The following is a 19,996-nucleotide window of genomic DNA, read 5'->3' as shown; positions in this document are numbered from 1 at the left end:
AGCCATTTATATTTTTCTGAGAACTCTCTCTTCTTTGCACGTTTTTTTTAAATTGAAGTATAGTTGAGGACCTTGTTGTTTATCTGTTTTATATATAATAGTTTGTATCTGCTAATCTGAAACTCTTCGTTTATCCCTCCCCCCTTCCCCTTTGGTAACCATAAGTTTGTTTTCTGTGTCTGCATTTCACATTTCTATTGAGTGTTTTTGGTTTTTTTAATGATCTGCTGGAGCGCTTTATGTGTTAAGAGAATTTAGCCTTTTATTCTAAGAATTGCAAATAATTTTAAGCATTTAGTGTATCTTTTGAGTTGTTTATAGTATTTTTTTGCTTTCTAGAAATTATATTTTATATAATTGAATTTGTCATTTCTTTCATTTGACCTCTAGGTTTTGTGTCATTTTAGAAAAGTTTTCACTAAGATTATTAAGAAAAAATGTTCATGTTTTCATCTAACTTTTATTGTATTGTTTTTAATTTAAAATCTTTGATCCATCTGGAATTTAAAGATCCAACTTTAATTTTTTTCTAGATAGCTACCCATGGTAGTTCAATATCATTTATTGAATATTCCATGTTTTTTCCGTTAGTTTGAAATGCCACCTTTATCATACATTAAATTCTCAGATGTATTTGGATCTTCTGGACTTTCTATTCTGTTCTAGTTTGTTAATCGTTTTGCCAGTTCCACATTTTAAAATTATTACAACTTTATAGTATATATTGAGAGAAGCTTGTATGCCCTCATTTCTCTTTCTGAAATTTCCCAACCATTCTTACTATTTAATTTTACACATTAAATTTAGAATTAGTTTGTCTGGTTCCAAAGAAATCCTATTGGCATTTTTAGAAATCAAGATTGCATTAAATTTAGATTAATTTAGGAAGAATTAATATTTTTATGATGGCTATTATATCCAAGAACATAGAATGCTTTAAGTCTTTAACGTGTTTTACGCATTTAAGTCTTTTGTGTTCCTCGGTAGTATTTTCCTGGGTGTTATGTTTCTTGTGAGGCTTATTCCTAAGTTTTTTTCATCTATTTGTTGCTGTTTTAAATGGAATCTTTTCTTTAGTTATATTAATTGTATATCACTGTCAGTTTTTTCAGTGACCTTCTGTTTGGTCTTAAAATAAAATTAAATACTAAATCTACATGGTATAGGAAAACGATCAGTAGGTCTTGAGTTGTATTCTAGGCTTTACAGCTAATTAGTTGTGTGATCTTAAGCAAGTCATCATGATCTTTAGTATTCTCTTCAGTAAAATAAGGATATTAATGTCATACTATGGTGTCAGACAATGGGCCACTGCAGAATAGTTGAAGGATGACCTCAGAATCCATGCAAGTATTATCTGTGAAGTGTATAAGTAATGTCTTACAGATACGTATAACCTTTTCAAATGTATATATGAGTGATGTTATGATACATAAACTGCAGATTTATTTTTAAACTTTACCAGTGTATGTGTTTTCTCCAAAGATAGATAATAAATGTATAACCACTATTATGTAGTGGAAAATCTTTTGCAGTTACATAAAGGTCCTCAGACTCTAGAAATTGGAGACTACTACTAGCGTAGCCAATCTCTTAACATTTCTTTTACCATTGATATAGTGTGTGAACCTATGAAACCGTGTGTTTGTGGAAGATTTGGGTGATAAAGGTGCTTGGTTTGTTTGTTTGTTTCTTAAGATAATGATTTTTAAGCTTATAATGTCAGAAATGTTAATTATTAGTTCTGTTTTTAAAAGACCTGACTGACTAGCCTATCTGGATTTGTACAGAAAATGATTTAGTGAGAGAAGCCATATAGTACTTTCTGAAAGGGAATTTGTTTGCTTGTCTAACTCAAATAGTTTTCTTTGATCTCACATTCCAGTTCAGTACTAGATGTTCATGTTATTCAGAGTGAAAGCTTTATATTTATTAAAGGTTGAGCAGTTCAAGCAGATGTGCACTTCTCAGATTCACTTGGAAAGGAAAGCTTTCTTTTTTGAGCTTGGAAAAATTACCGGGAGTTGGGGGAGTATCTCAGTTCTTATTGAATTGTGTATCTGAAGCCATTGTCTCCTATCATACTTGAACTCTGAAAAGGAAAGAGGATGGGAAAATGTGTTTATGATCTGTGATATATCCTGGGAGGAAAATTATGTATGCATAGCTTGAATAGATTTATTTTGGTTGCCAGTTAATTATGGTTACTAGTTCAATGAGAAATTTAAAGCAACCTTAGCATTTTGAACCCCAGCTAGAATGCTCTTAGTAGTTAAAAGCTTTATTTTCTACTGCTTTTTTTTTTTCTACTGCTTTTTATTTATTTTGCCTCAGAAAACTGTTTTTTGCCATTTGGTTTTATAATTATATACATGTCAGTGTAGTTTCTTGATAGGAAAATGCAGATGGGAGCAGTGCTCAGAATAGTGCCCTTTAGCAAAGCCTTAAAGTAACAGGTTATTTTGGTTTAAAAAACTCCATTTAAGGCAGTATATTAGCATTTAGTATCTTGACTCAGGATATATCTTTTGGGTTTGTAGTGAATCTCATGGGCACAGTCTTATCCCAACAGCAGAATCCTTGATATGAAGTGGAGTGATTAGGACAGGAAGTATGAGGTTTGTAACATTTTCGCATGTCAAGTAAACATTTAATAGAACTCATAAGGGACACTGGAAAGGTTTTGGTGGCTGTTTTAATAATCATTTTCTCAAACAGAGGTGACTCTTTCCAAATATTCAATATCAGGCACTCAATAACCAGCAGGTAGCAATGGCAACAACTATGCATTTCAAGGGAGTATTGAGTATGTTAATTTTCTGTGTTGCTTCTAGAGCATTTTAGAGTGAGTCTCTAAAGAAATGGGAAGAGCAGCATTATTATACTAACTGCTATATAAGATATGTCAGAGGACTACTATCTTTTGATATATCCTTCCAAATTAAGGATTACCCTGTACTCTCACCATCCTAGATTTTACTCTAGGGTGAAATTTTATGTAAGTTTTGTCGTGGACCCCCTTATGGAGGGGCCGTGTAGTAATTGTACCAAAGATTCTATGAGATAGTTAACTTTTCTGTGATGTATTCATTACTTAATTAGGTCTTCATGAATGTAAAATATGTATGTATGCAAATATTATGAAATTTGTACCCCGACCTACTTTTTAAATTTCTCTTGGGGCTTTTGTTGCATTGGAAGGCTTTGCCAACTTCATTATTACATGTTTATTGTAGAAGATACAGAAAAGCAAATAGAAGAGAAAACATTCATAGGCAATTGTTAATGTTGGTGTATTTCCATTCAGGCATATTATGTTATTGGGAGTTATTTTGTTTGTTTTTTGTCTCTTTACTACATATGAGCATTTTCTCATATAGTGAAACATTTTTTTTTAAAACAGATTACAAATTGGCAGGCTTTACTCAGCCAATAAAATATCTGGCTCAATATTATTTAAAAATTTTTTTCTATTAGTTGCCAACATGAAAAAAAAAGGAGACAGGTAGAAGTGTAAATGAATACAACCCCCTTAGGAAAAGTACTGATCTACTAAAGCTGACATATGCATACCCTACAACTAGCAATTCTGGGTCTAGGTATTCAACAGAAATGTACATATAATCACCAAAAGGCACATTTGGTGTGTTCACAGTAGCATTATTCATAATAGCTCCAAACTGGAGACTGCTCAAATGCCCATCAGCAGTAGAATGGATAAATTGTGATATATACACACTGGCAATATAATAAAGCAAAGAGAATGAACAGACTAGAGCTAAATGCAATAAGATTGGTGACTCAGCAGATGTTGAACAAAAATCAGACACAGGGGCTTCCCTGGTGGCGCAGTGGTTGAGAGTCCACCTGCCAATGCAGGGGACACGGGTTCGTGCCCCGGTCCAGGAGGATCCCACATGCCGCAGAGCGGCTGGGCCCGTGAGCCATGGCTGCTGAACCTGCGCGTCCGGAGCCTGTGCTCCGCAACGGGAGAGGCCACAACAGTGAGAGGCCCGTGTACCACAAAAAAAAAAAACAAAACAAAAACAGACACGAGAGTGTATTCTTTTATTTAAAAATTTTTTTTAGAAGTGTATTCCTTATGAATCTGATACAAGAGAGTCCATTCTGTGATTCCATTTATGTAACGTTCAAGGACAGTTTAAACTAGTGGATCTCAATGTGGTATAATATTGTTCCCCAAGGGGTATTTGGCAGTATCTGGAGACATCTTTGGTTGTCACAACTGGAAGAGGCCAGGGATGCTGTAAAACATTCTACAATGCATAGGACAGTCTCCCACAACAAAGAATCATCCAAGATGTCAATAGTGACGGTTTCCCTTGGGTAGGAAGGGGCATAACTGTGGCTCTGGGTGGCTGGTAATGCTTTGCTCTTGATTTCAGTGCTAGTTACATGGATATGTGAAAATTCATTGAGCTGCACACTTAAATTTGTGCACCTTTCTGTAGGTATTTTATACTTCAATCAAAAAGTTACCCCCAGGGACTTCCCTGGTGGCGCAGTGGTTAAGAATCCACCTGCCAATGCAGGAGATATGGGTTCGAGCCCTGGTCCGGGAAGATCCCACATGCCGCACAGCAGCCAAGCCCATGCACCGCAACTACTGAAGCCCGCGCGCCTAGAGCCCATGCTCCGCAATAAGAGGAGCCACTGCAATGAGAAGCCCGTGCACCACAACAAGAGGATGTCCGCGTGCAGCAACGAAGACCCAACACAGAGGAAAAAAAGAAAAGAAAAGAAAAAAATTACCCCCAAATCAGGCTTCACATAAAAATCCAGGTTGAAGACTTATTTTGAAAGATATGACAGTCTGGTAACAACAGCAGCTGTAGCTAACAATCAGTAGCCTCTCTTTAGTTGGTGCCTGTGTTGTCCAGGCCCCATTTTTCTGTTTCAGTTCCTTGTGTCACTTACTGGTGCCTAGACATTTAGAAAATGTCTTAAATGGCTTTTTTGATGTATGATTCACACACTGTACAGTTCACCTGTTTAAAATGTACAATTCAATGGTTTTAGTATATCCACCGGGTTGTGTAGCCATCACCTCAGTTTAATTTTAGAATTTTTTCATTCCCCCCAAAAGAAACCCCGTACCTATTATCAGTCATTCCCTACTCTTCCCCATTCTTCTCAGTCCTAGGCAACCACTAATCTACTTTTTGTCTCTACATAGTTGTAGACATTTGGATTTTGTGATCTCTGTTCGAAAACAAGATTTACAATGGTTGTACAGTATTTCCTCATAGAGACTATATCATAAATTATGTAAAATTTTTCTTTTATTGGGCATTCATTTAAGATATTTATTTTATAAATAAATATATTTATATTTTATTGGGCATTCATTTAAGATAAATTACTAGATGTGATGTTACTGATCAAAGGACATAAAACATTTTAAAGTTTCTGATAAATATTAGCATAATGCCTTCCAGAAAGATTGTATCAGACCATCCTCACCATCAGTGTATGATAATGTTTTTTGTAAATTTTGTGTTGTGACCCTAGTCATACTGGTAATGTTATATGTTTATTTTTTTAATTTTTTCTTAGACATGTCATTTTCCTAGACTGATGTCATCCTTTTGATTTGACTTAAGCTGTTTTGGACAAGTGTACCAATACTGTCCTTTTTTACATGAAGACAGTACCACTTACGATGCACTGTGAATGAACACATTATCCCAGGTTCCCCATACTTCTCCAGCTGGTTCCTGAAGGTTCTTACATTCAAATAGAATGGCTTTTTGCCAGCATAGATTGACACTTCAACCCACAATGGTGTATTTTGTTTCCTTGTTAATGGAGCCAAGATTTCAAACTACTTTCTCTCCTTTATTTTATAATTTGATTTACAAAAAAATTTATGTTTCTCAAATATCGTCCATAGCCAAGAGCTCTTTTGAAAAACAAGTTGTTTTCATATTTATAATGCATAGATTACTGTTTGTAATACATAGATTAAGGCTGCCATAGTGCTTTTGCTTAGAAATTGTCACTAGCTAGTTATTAAACATCTATTATCACTCATGCAGAATTAACTTCCACTTAAAACGTTCCAGTTAAACAAAACTTCATTGTAAACCCTTTAATTGATTCTTTGTCTCTACACATAAAGCAATCTCATTCAGGAATGTGAGTCACTAGCACTATTCTTAATCGCTCAGCTCATAATCTGGGATGCCCAGATAGTTAATAATGTAGAATCATGGTGAGTCAATATTGAAATTTTTAATTTTAGTCCAACCACAGATTTTCTGGGATGACTAGGAAGTGCCTTTTTGAAAATTTGACATTTTATTATTGTTTAATTTCACGGCTCTTACTTTGCTTCTTTCCTGTCCCTAGAGTTCAGAATTCCACATAATTTGTTGGTTGTTTTATGAATAGTACTCTGCCTGAGTTGATTTTCATCAACTGTTAGTAGAAGGGACCTTAATAATAATCTAATCTGATATTCTTCACTTATCTCACAAATGAAAAAGTGGAAAGAAATATTTATTCCTGAAGTGCCTGTTAGAATCTCTTGGCTCCTAGTTAAGTGCTTGCTCTTAGTTTCACAAAATTCAAAGTTAGAATCACTTTTCTAGAATATTAGTTCATCCTGGATTTTTTGTTTAGAAAAGAAATTAAGGTGTGTTTTTTTTGTTTTGTTTTGTTTTGTTTTTTGCGGTACGTGGACCTCTCACTGTTGTGGCCTCTCCCGTTGCGGAGCACAGGCTCAGCGGCCATGGCTCACGGGGCCAGCAGCTCCGCGGCATGTGGGATCCTCCCGGACTGGGGCACGAACCCGCGTCCCCTGCATCAGCAAGCGGACTCTCAACCACTGCGCCACCAGGGAAGCCCGAAATTAAGGTTTTTAAATATGGTCTACCTATTATAGATTTTGAGGTTTAAAAAAATTTTTTTAATTAGAAGCAGATTAAAACTTGGCTCTGACCCATTTGGACTCGGTTGTTGAATTTGTAAAACATTTAGAATAGCACTACTTATTTAAATTTTTAAAATTTCCTGGTTATTTTAGTTTAGTGAGCATTAAAAAATTGACAAGGGGGCTTCCCTGGTGGCGCAGTGGTTGAGAATCTGCCTGCTGATGCAGGGGACACGGGTTCAAGCCCTGGTCTGGGAAGATCCCACATGCCACGGAGCAACTGGGCCCATGAGCCACAACTATTGAGCCTGCGCGTCTGGAGCCTGTGCTCCACAGCAAGAAAGGCCGCGATAGTGAGAGGCCCACGCACCGCGATGAAGAGTGGCCCCCACTTGCCACAACTAGAGAAAGCCCTCGCACAGAAACGAAGACCCAACACAGCCAAAAATAAATAAATAAATTTATTTAAGAAAAAAATTGACAAGGGACAAGTTACACACTTTTATAGTTGTTGATCTGAAACCCTTGGGAGCTTTTTTTTTAAACATGAGTCTGTGAGAAACATTTCCAAAGATATATATATGAAAGATATTTTTGGATTAACGGTGTTTTTGTGGCCAACATTATAGTAAAGAGGTTGTAATGGAAAAAATGAATCAGATAAACTGGAAAATGAAGCATTTCCCTGTAGAGTCACTATGCTATAAAATATGTTTAAACTTTAACAGATGATTCCAGTTATTTCCTCATCTTCTGTTGCATAGCATATATAACATTAAATACTTCTTGAAAACAACTGTAGGGTTTTTTTTAAGTGTTTGTAATTTCCTATAAACTACTGTATTGCAAGCTTCTTGATGGTAGGTGAATACTAATTGCATGAATGAAGTTAGTCTAAAACTTTTTTTTACTTTTTCATTGTGGTAAAATATACATAACATAAAATTTACCATTTTAACCATTTTTTAAGTGTATAGGTCTGTGGCATTAAGTACATTTACATTGTTGTGCAAACATCATCACCATCTATCTCCAGAACTTTATCTTCCTAACTGAAACTCTTTACCCATTAAATGCTAACTCCCCATTCCTCCCAGCCCTTGGCAATCACCATTCTTCTTTCTCTCTCTATGAATTTTATTCTATAGCCCTCATATAAGTGGGCCCTCATATAAGTGGAAACGTAATATTTGTCCTTTTGTGACTGACTTCTTTCACTTAGCATACTGTCTCCAAAGTTCATCAGCATTGTAGAATGTGTCAGAATTTCGTTCCTTTTAAGGCTGAATAACATTGTGGATATACACCATATTTTGTTTATTTATCTGTCAGTGGACACTTGGGTTGCTTCCACCTTTTGGCTATTGTAAATAATGTGCTCTGAACATGGATGTACAAATATCTGTTTGTGTCCCTGCTTTCATTTCTTTTAGGTATACATCCTGAAGTAGAATTGCTGGATCATACGATAATTCTGTAGTTAATGTATATACATTTTTTCTTTTGCGGTACGCGGGCCTCTGTTGTGGCCTGTCCCGTTGCGGAGCACAGGCTCCGGACACGCAGGCCCAGCGGCCATGGCTCACGGGCTCAGCCACTCCGCGGCATGTGGGATCTTCCCGGACCGGGGCACGAACCCATGCCCCCTGCATTGGCAGGCGGACTCTCAACCACTGCACCACCGAGGAAGCCCTATAGTTAATATTTTGAGAAAATCATAAGCATACCATTCTCTACAGCAGCTGCATCATTTTACATTCCCACCAGCAATGCACAACAATGATTCCAGTTTCTCCATAACTTTTTTAGCACTTGTTTCTTTTCTTTTTTGTTTCTTTTCTTTTAATAGTAGTCATCCTTTTGAGTATGAAATGGTATCTCACTGTGCATTGTCTCATTTGCATTTCCCTAATGATTAATGATCATCTAAAACTTCTTATAGTTTAAACACAGATTGACCCAAGCCTTGTTTCTTGAAAAATGCATTAAAATCATTGGTGAGGGAGTGAGGAAACCAGTATTCTCATACTCTCAGTAGTGGAAATATAAATAGGTACCGGCTTTTTGCAGGGGTGATTTGGTAATACATATTAAAAGCCTTAGAATTTTTGGAGAGATAGTGCATAAAGAAGCTGATCTTTTCTTAATAACACACACAGTTTTTTCACAGTTTGTACAACTATTGACCCAGCAATTCTTTTAGAAAAATGTATCCTAAATCTATAACTGGGGATGTGTACAAAGTTATAAGTATTGTAATAAATCATTGTAAACAACTTAAATGTCTAACCATAGAAGATATGTTAAATTCTGATTCAGTAGGCCTGAGAGTGGGAATTGGGTAAGTAGGACCTAGGAATCAGCATTTTAGACGTGTACTCTGGATAATTCTGATGAAGGTGGTCTGTGGACCACATCTGAGGAACATTTATTCATCATTACTTACATGCTTTAATTTCAGGTTCCATGGTGTGCTAAGGCCCTCTGCAAACTGGTCTTTGACTTCCCTGTTCAGCCTTCTCTACAACTACTTCCCAAACATCCTCCATCATGTTCCAGTCTAAGAGCCTTCTTGTGCAACTTTTCACTCACACCACTTTCTCCATCTGCCTTGCCTCTACTTCCCACCCCAGCTCTGCCTGGTGAAACCATACCCATTCTTCAGAGACCCACTTGTCTTCTGCAGTAAGCTTATACTATTTTTTTTTTTCTGGCTTCATTGAGGTATAATTGACAGCTTATACTTCTTAGTTTGTAGGAATTGTCTCTTTTCCTTCTCTGAGTATTTTCACATTTTGTACTTCTATACCATTCCTTGTATTCCGCCCTGAAATGATTGTATTAGTGATCATATTTTATATTTTCTACCTCCTATAAATTCATTTAGATCTGTTAAATATAGCACACATTTATTGAGTTATTTTTGTATCCTGAGGGCTCAGAGAATTTTAAAAAACATGGACTTTCCCCTCAAGGAACTCATATTCCAGCAGAAGAAACGGATAGTACTAACCTCAGTTTAATAGATTAAGTCCTGATATTTGTGGAATGAAAAATTATTATGGACTTTCTGAGGAGATTAAGTGAGGAGGTCAAGAAAACTTGAAGTGACCTTTGAGCTAGAACCTAAAGGATAAAAATTTTTCCAAGTAGGAAATTGTGGAAAGACCATATAAAGCAGAGGAAAATCAGTGAGCAGAGATTCAAATTTATTAAACCACTCAGTTAATAGTTGTTCTAAGTGCCAGGGATACAAGAACAAAGTCCTTGTTTATCTATTGGGATGACAGATAATGAACAGATTAACAAATAAAAAGTGTTTTAGGTAGTGTTGAGTGCTCTGAAGGAAAAAGGCAGGGTAAGGGTGTAGAGAGTGATGGAAGAATGTTACCGTAGGAAAGTGGTCAGGGAAGTCCTCACCACAGGAGGTGACATCTGAAGGGAAGCATAAATTGAAGTGAGGGAGTAAACTGTGAGGATGTCCAAGGGAAGTGGGTTTAATGGAGGGAAACAACAAATGCATATGTGAAAATGTATAGTGTAAGCTGATGAAAAATGTACAGGTGGTATTTAAATTTGGGGTTAAACAGAAATTAAGATGAACTCTTTTTAATGTGGCTGTGCAGCGCAGCTTGCAGGATCTTAGTTCCCCGACCGGGGACTGAACCTGCACCCTTGGCAGTGAAAGCGCTGAGTCCTAACCACTGGACCTCCAAGGAATTCACTACAAAGATGATCTTTTTATAAAACATTTAATTTCTGAAAAATATGTAAGTTTTTTTTTAACTTCAAAAAGTTTGCAAAAGGATTTCTTTAAAATCTCAAGCAGACTTTATTCTGTAGGGCATGGAATGCTTTTAGCAGTGTTTTCTTTAAAAAGGCAACTTATTCATTTGGTTAAAAAAAATAAGACAATGTAAAAAGATATTAATATAATCAGGGACTTCCCTGATGGTCCATTGGTTAAGTCTTGTGCTCCCAGTGCAGGGGGCCCATGTTCGGTGCCTGGTCAGGGAACTAGATCCCGAGTGCCACAACTAAGACCCGGCACAGCCAAATAAGTTAATTAAGTAGATTAATAATCAAAGTCTTGATCCTACCCCATCCTCCTTAGTCTCCTCCCCCACTTTTATTCGTTTTTTTAAAAAATGTATCCTTGTGTTTCTTTGTAGAAATATAAGCAAAAACACAGATTGATATTTTTTCTCCTTATGTAAAAGGCATATACATATATACACTTCCTTGCTGTTTTCACTAATTAAATGTTTTGAATATCTTTTAAATTAATTTTTGCCTGCGTTGGGTCTTCGTTGCTGTGCGCGGGCTTTCTCTAGTTGTGGCAAGGGGGGGCTACTCTTTGTTGAGGTGCGTGGGCTTCTCATTGCAGTGGCTTCTCTGGTTGCGGAGCACGGGCTCTAGGTGCACGGGTTTCAGTAGTTGTGGCGCATGGGCTTAGTTGCTCTGTGGCATCTTCCTGGACCAGGGCTCGAATCCGTGTCCTCTGCATTGGCAGGTGGATTCTTAACCACTGCGCCACCAGGGAAGCCCTTAAATATCTTTCTATACAAGGAGAGCATTCTTCATTATTTTTTACAGCCACGTGGTATTCTGTTGTGTAAATAGACCATAGTGCATTTAACCATTGCCTCGACAGTGGACATTTGAGTTATATAAAAACAGTGTTATAGTTTGATCATTCCCAAAAGTGAGATTACTGGGTCAGAGGATATAGATGCATTTGTGATTTTGTTAGATATTATCAAATTGCTACCAGAGGTTGTACCACTCCCATCAGTGATATGTGAGAATGTCTGTTTTTCCATAGCCTCTCCAACTTTTGGATTTTTGCCAGTGTCATAGAAGAATTGTATCTTAGAGTAGTTTATTATTGAGATATAATTTACATGTGCTAAAATTTGTCCTTTTAAAGTGTACAGTTCAGTGGTTTTAGTATACTCACAGGTTGTGTAACCACCACCACTGTGTAATTCCAAACATTTTCATTATCCCCCAAAGATACCCAGTATCCATTAACAGTCACAGTCCATTTCCCATAGCCCCTGACAACCACTAATCTGTCTCTACTGATTTGCCTATTCTGGACATTTCATATAAATGGAATCATACAATAGGTGGCTTTTGTGTCTGACTTCTTTAACTTAGCATTATGTTTTCAAGGTTCATCCACGTTGTGCATTTATAAAGCGGAATTTGTGTTTTTCTTTCTGTAGAATGTATGTTTTGAACTCTTTATATATTAGAAATTAGCTCTTGGCTTATAAAAGAGTTACTGAAACCTTTTTCCCCAGTTCATTGTTTTTCTTTTAATTTTTGTTTATTTTTTGCTGCATTGGGTCTTCATTGCTGTGCATGGGCTGTCTCTAGTTGCAGCGAGCGGGGGCTACTCTTCGTTGCGGAGCACAGTCTGTAGGCACACAGGCTTCAGTAGTTGTGGCTTGCGAGCTCAGTAGTTCTGGCTCGCGGGCTTAGTTGCTCTGTGGCATGTGGGATCTTCCTGGACCAGGGATTGAACCTGTGTCCCCTGCATTGGCAAGCGGATTCTTAACCACTGCGCCACCAGGCAAGTTCCCATTGTTTTTCAGTATTGCTTAGGTTGTTTTTTCTTTTAACCACGGAGACACTTTTTAGTTTTTGTACTCAGATTCATCTTTTCTTCTCATATCCAGAGTTATAACAGATATCAACTATGTTTTATTCTAATACTTTAAAAAGTCCGTCTTTGCCCCACTGGTTTGAGGAGCCACCTCCATTAGTGGTTTTTCAGCAAAGGAGTAACACAGATCCATTTTAGAGAGAGAATTCTAGTAGAGATGCAGGAAACAGGCTGAAGCAGGGAGAAAGTAGTGGGTATTGTTTATAACCTTTCAGGTTTTGGTGGGGTTTTTTTTACATTTTTGTTTTTCTTCTAGGATTTTTTAATGCATAAATTTTCCAAAATTGGGATAATTCTGTTCCGTATCCTATATTTTTCCGTTAATACATCAGGAGCATTTTTCTAAATGTTTGAATTAATTTATTGAACAGATATTTATTGAGAACCTACTACCATTTGTCAGGCTGTGGGGTTTTAGATATTGGGGATAAAAGAACAAAATCCTGCCTTCAGGGAGCTTATATTCTATAAACAATAAAATTGTAAAATAAAAATTATGTGAGGGTTAAGTGCTATAAAGAAAATTAAAGGGGCTAGAGAATGACAGATGTTATTTTAGGAAAGTGGTCTGAGGAAAGTTAAGGAAATGACTTGAGCAGACTTGAATGAAATGAGAGAGTGTTCTGCTAATATCTATGAAATAAAAAAGTTCAAAGCAGTGGAAATAGCAAGTACAGAAATCTTGAGGCAAAAGTATGGCATGATTGGTATGATCAGAGGAATAGCGAGGATGTAGATATCCCTAAATCGGAATGAGCAAGAGGGAGAATGGAAGGTGATGAGACCGGAAGTGTGCTCGTAGCTGTATGATAAAGGGCCTTGTAGACTATAGTAAAGACTTTGGGTTTTGTTCTGAGAGAGTTTTGAGCAGAAGAGGGACATGATCTGACTTACTTTCTAAAAGCTTTACTCTGGTTGCTTTTTGGAGAAGAGATTTGAGAGGCATAAGAGCATAAGCTAGGGGACCAATTAGAAGACTCTTGCTTTTACAATAATCTTGGTTAGAGTTGAAGGGGGCCTGGATCAGAGTTGATGGCAGTGGAGGTGGAAAGAAGTGGTTGGATTGTGGGTATATTTTGAAGATAGAACTGACAGGATTTGCTGGTATAGTTTGCCTATGGAGTGAGAAAAAGGAGTGAGGTTGCCTTGAAGGTTTTGGCCTAAAAAACTGCATGAATGGCGAAACTACTTACTGAGTTTGGGAAAACTGCAGACAGAGTAAGAGTAGCTCTTTGGAGGATGGGAGGATTGGTTTGGGTTATGTTAAATTTCAGGTGCCTATTAGACATCCAAGAGAAGATGTTGAGTAGCAGATGAATTTCAAGTCTGAAGTTTCAGGGAGATGTTGGAGCAAAGTGGGACATCATTTCCAGCTTGGATTCTGGTGGAAGAACCAGCAAAGAGCACTGAAAAGGAGGCTAATAAGATAGGACAAAAATCAGGATATGTATTTAGAAGTTTGGAAAAGGAAAAGTAAGACAGAAGTAGAAACTGAAAAATAATAGCCATGAGAGTTTGATATCAGGCTGGCCAGTCCCTCATTGCCTCCCACCCCCAACTCATCCATAGGCAACCACTGACATGCTTTATGTCACTATAGATTAGTTTGCATTTTCTAGAATCTTATATAAATGGAATCATACAGTGTGTGCCTTTTTTTTTTGCCTGACTTCTTTCATTTGGTCTAATTATTTTGAGATTCCTCCATGCTATGCATATCAATAGTTTATTGCTGAGTAGTATACCACTGTATGAGTGTACCACAATTTGTTTACTCATCAACCTGCTGATGGGCATTTGTGTTGTTTCCAGGTTTTGCCTATTACAGATAAAATTGTTAACATTTATGTGCAAGTCATTTTATAGACATACGGTTTCACTTCTTGCCTAGGAGCAGAATGGCTGGATCATATAGTTGGTATATGTTTAACTTCTGAGAAACTGCCAGACTATTTTCCAAAGTGATTATACTATTTTACATTCCTACTTGTATGAGAGTACCAGTTTCTCCGTATCCTCACCAACACTAGGTATGGTTATTCTTTTCTTTTCTTTTTTTAAATTTATTTATTTATTTTTGGCTGCATTGGGTCTTCGTTGCTGCGCGCGGGCTTTCTGTAGTTGTGGCGAGCAGGGGCTACTCTTCGTTGTGGTGCGGTGGCTTCTCTTGTTGCACGGCACGGGCTCTAGGCATGTGGGCTTCAGTAGTTGTGGCTCGTGGGCTCTAGAGCGCAGGCTCAGTAGTCGTGGTGCATGGGCTTAGTTGCTCTGTGGCATGTGGGGTCTTCCCCAATCAGGGCTTGAACCCATATCCCCTGCATTGACAGGCAGATTCTTAACCACTGCACCACCAGGGAAGTCCCTCTGTGTGCTTTTTTAGTGGTTGTTTTAGGTATTACACTGTACATACATAAGGTATTGCCATCATTGGTGTCGCATTTTATAGATTTCAGTGAAGTACAGACACCTCCCTTTATATCCCTTTACCCTCCCTGCTGCATTTATACCAGGGTTCACTGCTTCATGAGGCTGCTTATTCCATTTTTGGACAGGCTGATGCAGTGGGAATCTAGGAGGAAAAAAATAGAGAGAGAGAAGAGATTGCAGTGAAAAATGTAAGGCAAATCTGATAGGAATGCGTTTATTCATTTGTTTGTCAAATGTTTATTTAGCACTTAAAATGGCCAATCAGGGACTTCTCTGGTGGCACAGTGGTTAAGAATCCCCCTGCCAATGCAGGGGACTCGGGTTCAAGCCCTGGTCCGAGAAGATCCCACATGCTGCGGAGCAACTAAGCCCGTGAACCACAACTACTGAGCCCACGTGCCACAACTACTGAAGCCCGTGCGCCTAGAGCCTGTGCTCCGCAACTAGAGAAGCCACCTCAATGAGAAGCCCGCGCACCGCAATGAAGAGTAGCCCCGGCTCATGGCAACTAGAGAAAGCCTGCGTGCAGCAGTGAAGACCCAACACAGGCAAAAATAAATAAATAAGGTAATTAATTTTTTTAAAAAATGGCCAATCATCGGGCTAGATGCTAGGGAAGCAGAGATAAAAGATGTGTCTAACATCTAGGGGCTCCCAGTACAGTTGAGGTTGTAAGACAAAAAGTTGCAGCAACACTGGTAGTAATGGTAATAATGGTGCTTGCCTTGAGACCAGACACAGCTCTGAGCACTTCATATGTATACCATCTTTGTATCTACCCTTTTACAAGCATTTTCACCCCTGAACTAAATTTACCACCTTCTGTGTCACTTTTCTCAATGCCCAAAGAAGTTATCCTTCTTAGTGAAAAAACATTTTTGTTGAAGATACCATTTTTCTAGTTTATTCTTCCCTTCCAACTGCCAAGAAACAACCTTGGAGTTCTTTTTGGGTTTTATGTTTTGTTGTTTTGGGGGGTTTTGTTTTGTTTTAACTTTCAATTCATTCTATGTGTAAGATCTTAAACCCTGAAATTTCCCCCTTTGATTGTTTTTTTTCCACTTTCTTTTGGCAGCAGAACTAACCCCCCACCTTTAATCTTTGTGAGTTTATTATTTAGTTTAATTCCGATTCCAAAGATTGGGGCGAGGTGCCCTCCTCTTTATTCACATGGGGCCTGTACATAGTTCCACCTCATCTGGAATGTAATTCTTTACTAGTAGTTAAAAGCTGAGACTAGAACAAGACTGGCTGACTTCAGATTCTAGTTTCACCTCTTAATACCTGGATGATCTCGGACAAATTTTATAAACTTTCTGGACCTCATTTCTTCATCTTTAAAATAGATCTAATCATATAATCCACCTCCAGAGATAATCCAAATAATGAGCTTTTATATTTAATCTTCAAAGATCCTGAGTTTTAGACATACAGTAAACTTTGACTTGATCCTGTTAGGATGTAGCTGATAGAAAACTCTTCAAATATAAATAATTTGGGAGGGGATTACTTAATTTATTACCGTGTTGATACCAAATAATTTTTTAAATTCTATTTTCTAGTGTAAGACAAGGTAGATTTGAAAGTTATTTGGAAAACAGACTAAAAATAGCACATTTGATTTCTGTCCAGTAAATGTTATAAAAGCAAACATGATTTTCTTCAGTATGTTGGGGGGTGGAGAGAGAATTGAGAATCCTATTAAATGTCAAATGATTGATTTCTGTACTGTATTAAGAATACATTCTGCAGATAAATGGGCAAAAGGATAGAATAGTTCACAAAGAAGGAGGAATATAGGGGAAGGGTATCCTGCTGTATTAAAAACATACAAATTGACATAATTTTGAAATACCATTTTATACCTAGCAAAGTAGCATAACAGACAGTGCTGATGAGGTTGAGGTAAAATTGTACTCATTCATTGCCAGGCATTGTAAACTGCTAAGACCTTTCTAGAAAGTCAAATGACAGTACAGCAAAAACCACGCAGACTTACATTTCTTGTGTCCTGATAATAGCACTTCCTAGAATTTGTCTATAGATAAATTCAACCAAAGTATAAAGGAATATATTCAAGAAGACATTAAGTGTCAAAATACATTTAAATCAGTTGGCTTTCCTAATTGGCAAAAAATATTTAAGTGTTTGGCATCCCCCCACCTCTCACCACCACTCATCACATGCTCCCATATTTTCCATTCATAGAGTATGGAAATGATTTTTATTTTTTTCACGAGAGCTGTTCACAGGTTAATTTTGCATGCTCTCACTCCCTACTCTATAACCAAGTCTGTGTGCTGAAACAGGGAACTCAGAGAAGACTGTGTTCTGAATCTTAGGCTTCTGGTAGGAGAGCGAAAAAATGTTTCTGAGAAAAGGGAATTTTAGTGGAGCAAGAACACAGCAAGACCACACTTGGCAGTGACACGTTTTTGCTTAGAAATGTCAATTCCAGAACCCACCATTCTACTCATTCAGTTTTTTCTCCTCTCTCACACCCTCTCTCCCTCTTCCCCTTTCCACCCCACCCCCCAAATTGGAGGAGTCTACTCTGATACTTAAGCCTTTCTCTTAATGCTTACAAGGAGAAGAAAGGGATTTGGAAAGGGAAGAGTATCAAAGAAAAACCTACTGACAGCTCAGTAGATCCATAGTGGTGATGCTGCCATTTGATTAGGAAGCCCATGGTTATTTTAGAAAGAAAATCGCCCGTCACCCATTTTATGAGATGCTGAAGCTACATTACCTTACACATCATTTATACTCAGGGTTCAGGTATAGGGTGCTGTGGCACTTATAAGTACCCACGGAAAACCAGGCTCTAAGGGTTCATCATTGTCTAGGCCTACAGCTTAACCAGTATGCAGTGTGTATTTCTGGATGTGTTTAAGTGAGTGCTTTATAACTTATAAGCTTTGAAGGGTTTGTCACTAATTTCCCCCTGAACTGTTGAGAAATTATTTCATAGCAATAATTATTAAAAAGGTACCCATTTGTTTTCGGTATGGACGGCAGTGTAGAGGATGAGCTTCCTAACTAATTAACAATTGCACTTTCATGGTTTTGGCTTATTGGAACAAATAGAATTTCAGGCTTTAAGGGAAATGCTTTAGATATATATGGCGTTTGGGAAAATGTGAATCTGGACTTGTGGACGTGAATCATTATTGAGTTCTGTGTTGGAAATCTGGCTTACATCACCATTTAAAGACTGCATATTATTTACTTCTTGTGGTGTGGTTTTATAACTTGTGTATGCAGTGAGAGAAGTGGTGAGCTCAGTTGGACATCAGGGCTGGAAATAAGAGTTGTACTTGAAGTCCTATGGTGAGATCTTTGTGTGGTTGGATTCTGTATGTGAATCTTCGTACTCGCATGTTATGCAGATGCCTGAACTTTTCTTCTTCTTCATTGACCTTTTAGGAACTGTTCTGAGTTTTTTTCATGTATCTTTTTTATTAAGTTATTTTGAACACATAATAACTTGGAACACTCAGGGATTGTTTTACATTCATTTATTAAATTAAATGATAGTAAGTGTGGATGACTCTTGGCCATAGTTATTCCATAGTTTGCAGAACTTGATAATGAGCAATAATTTGTCCTATATATATAGTTTTTAATCACAATACAGATGCAGGTGTTTTCCTTCTGTGAGCAGTTGAGTCTGTAAATCACCTTCTGTGGATATGGGTGTCCCAGTGACTGAGAGCCAGCTGTTGGGTGTTTAAACTAAACAGCTCGCTCCTAGTTGGCTGCTCAGATCCTATTGGGAGAGGTATTGGCTGCTCCAGAGAATAGAACAGGAATAGAGCACACAGGGTGAAGATTTTTGCAAGGCCTTTAGTGACCCAGTTTAAATTTGGTGAAATTTTCTACTTTGGCTTTTTCCTATAGGTGCCAGAGTTCATCTGCTTCAGATTTTCACCAATGACTCATCTTCCTGTCATATTTTCTTAGACTACAGTGACCTAAGACTCTTTGAGTCACTGTTAGGTAGTTTCTCCTACCACGTATAGGAGGAGAGAACAGTGATATTCAAACTCAAGCCTGTTTCCATCTCATGCTGATTGATTCCTATGGTACATAGAAAACTGTTTCTCCCTGAAAATGGCGTTCTAGTGATTTATTGTTTTCTGTGGGAGGAAACTTATGACCTTCTTTTTTCTTTTTCCCTTCCAGAGGGAATCTGGAAAACTTGTAAGCAAAACATCATTTCTCTTAGAAAATTTTGGATAACAGAAATTCTGGATAACAGGTAAAAAGTATATTTAGATTTCTTTGGTGATGCTGATAATCAACTATTATCTGCAGAAGTAAACCAAGAGAGGGAAGATAGAAGAGAAAAGCTAGGTGTGCTGTGTGGCAGGGGTTGTATTAGGGATTTTACGTACATTATCTCATTTGATGGTTTTTACCTGGATTCTGGACATAGATCTAAGAATCTCAGAATAAAACTATCCTTCAAAATGCTGTTTTAAGTGGATTTGTCTATTGATTGGATTTTTAATGTCCTCACAATTCAATCTACAGGCATTTTTTAACTTCTACCGTAAACAAAATACAGAAACATACAGAATGCTAGAATCTCTGTGATGCAGCCTGGCTCAGGAGTGTCTTCCTTGTTTCTTTCTGTCTTTTATTTTAGCTCTTGATCTTTGCCAGTTATTTGCAGCTGTACTATCTCCTTAATTCTTTTTTAATACTTTGTCACCAGGTCCAAAATTTAACTTTCCTGGTAAGGTACCTCTTCACAATGGAGTCCATCCAGCCCGGGTGTCCCCATTATGTTCTCAGTGGCAGTCTTACTGTGACCAAATAGCCATACTTCTGTGCTATTTTCTTATCTATATTCCACAAAGTTCGAAGGTCTTATGAAATAATACTGTATGTAAAAAATCCAGTATAGGGCTTCCCTGGTGGCGCAGTGGTTGAGAGTCCGCCTGCCGATGCAGGGGACACAGGTTCGTGCCCCGGTCCGGGAAGATCCCACATGC

General features: G+C 37.7%; 1 protein-coding gene across 10 annotated transcripts in view; it reads left to right on the top strand.

The window, feature by feature from the left end:
* The window catches only part of GJC1 (gap junction protein gamma 1), a 31,938-nt gene that overhangs the window by 9,883 nt on the left and 2,059 nt on the right, over positions 1 to 19,996 (top strand). For 5 of the 10 annotated variants that reach the window (XM_027098895.1, XM_027098891.1, XM_027098896.1 and 2 more), the window contains exon 2: positions 19,182 to 19,257. The exons of 2 other annotated variants lie outside the window; for them this stretch is intronic. The gene's annotated coding sequence lies outside the window, so the exon portion shown is untranslated. Of the gene's footprint in view, positions 1 to 15,538; positions 15,564 to 19,181; positions 19,258 to 19,996 lie in introns of those variants that run through there. 3 more of the 10 variants (XM_027098893.1, XM_027098897.1, XM_027098899.1) reach the window with 3 other exon arrangements.

Source organism: Aethalodelphis obliquidens, unplaced genomic scaffold (genome assembly GCF_003676395.1).
Source record: "Aethalodelphis obliquidens isolate GAN/ISIS:26980383/991018 unplaced genomic scaffold, ASM367639v1 scaffold126, whole genome shotgun sequence".
In the NCBI taxonomy this organism is placed as follows: Eukaryota; Metazoa; Chordata; class Mammalia; order Artiodactyla; family Delphinidae; genus Aethalodelphis; species Aethalodelphis obliquidens.
The sequence above is the reverse complement of the archived record's forward strand: the minus strand, read 5'-3'. Positions and strand labels throughout refer to the sequence as shown.